The following is a 1509-nucleotide window of genomic DNA, read 5'->3' as shown; positions in this document are numbered from 1 at the left end:
TGCGTCCACCCGGACGGGGAGAGGACCACCTCACCCTCATCCCGTCCACGTGGGACATCAGCATGCCGGACGCGACAGCAAACGATGAATCCGCTCCTCTGTCTGGACGTGGGAGGTGAAAACTAGGACCTGCAGGGGTGGAAAGCAAGGCGAAATCTCGAGAAACGCCCTGATCTAAAGCCCTTTTCAAGTCCGCCTCTTTGGGAACTCAGGCCTCTAGCGCGCCCGAGGTGCTGTCGCGCTCACACTCTCGACCGCACTCGGAGTCCACGCGGAACCAGGAGGAGCCCTGCGGCCTGGGGGCCGGTGCGCATGCGGCCCGCGCCTGCCTCGGGGTCTGAGCCCCGGAACCTCAGACGCGAAGGCAACGCCGCACTGAGAAAAGGAGGAAAGCCGCTGCTGGAGGAAAAGGCACATGCATTCCCCAAACTGAGAAGCTCTACTGCTGAAGGAAACCAGAGACAGACAGACACACAGACAACCTTGCATTAAAACCTTTCAGCGAAAAGAAACTCTGCCTGCTGTGAACAGCGAAAAGAAAATCTGCCTGCTGTGAGGTAAATACGAAGACCCTTGAAGACACCGGCTTTCTGAAAAACAAAACAAAACAAAACAAAACGCCTTTACCTCTCTTAAATTCGCGCTCCACGACCTGTTGAACAGCAAAATTATAAAAGGAAAACAAGAGGCGTTTCACACATTGTAAAATGTAAAACTAAGCGGTCCTTCAAAAAGAATCTCAAGTTTGGAATGAAGACGGTCAGATCTGCGTGGACCGCGCCTGGCTCCTCTGTGGCTTTATGCTGGGCCTGGGAGGCAAAGGAATTCAACCAATGACCCGAGCCTCAGTCTTTGCGGCGGTTCCTGCTAAACGTGAAAGCGTGATGCAAGTCTGGACTGAAACTAGAGGACTAGCATCAGCCAGAGACAGGAATCTGAGGAACCCCCGGTGCTAGGCGGCGCCAGAGAAGCGCTGCTGTGAAAGGCCTGCGAGAGAGGAGCGCACGGGTCAGGCCGGGCAGAGGGGAGGGCGGGTCCTTTGTTTCCCGAGTGGGATTGGAAGCATCGAGCCAGGTCCCCGCTGGTGCCATGAAAGGGACTCCAAGGCACTGGATCTGCCTCTGGAAGGGCTGTGTCCACCTTGACGGACGTGGGGCCACCTGGGGCTCAGACGCATCTTACTCCCCCCGCTCCTGAGGCTTCTGAGAACTGGGGAGTCAGGGGAGGCGACCTCTGCTCTTGGGCGCAAAGCTGGCACACAGGGACCTCGCCCCGGGAGAGGCAAGGAACCCTAAATCAGGCCCTTTCAGGAACTGCAGATCCTTGCCTGACGGATTGCCTGTGTTTTCAGAGTCCTCTTCCTTTGAAAATTTGAAGGTCAGGTGTGTTCAAACATGCAGTTCTTGAATATGCCACTAGATACACATGGTCGTGTGGTTTCCGTAGTGTAGTGGTTATCACGGTCGCCTAACACGCGAAAGGTCCCCGGTTCGAAACCGGGCGGAAACA

At 55.9% G+C, this 1509-nt stretch overlaps 1 non-coding gene across 1 annotated transcript; it reads left to right on the top strand.

Moving 5' to 3' along the window:
* Window positions 1–1436: 1436 nt before the first annotated feature.
* TRNAV-AAC (transfer RNA valine (anticodon AAC)) lies at window positions 1437–1509 on the top strand. The gene has a single exon. It is a non-coding gene; the product is annotated as a tRNA-Val (tRNA).

The sequence above is a fragment of the Ovis canadensis genome, chromosome 1 (assembly GCF_042477335.2).
Source record: "Ovis canadensis isolate MfBH-ARS-UI-01 breed Bighorn chromosome 1, ARS-UI_OviCan_v2, whole genome shotgun sequence".
In the NCBI taxonomy this organism is placed as follows: Eukaryota; Metazoa; Chordata; class Mammalia; order Artiodactyla; family Bovidae; genus Ovis; species Ovis canadensis.
The sequence above is the reverse complement of the archived record's forward strand: the minus strand, read 5'-3'. Positions and strand labels throughout refer to the sequence as shown.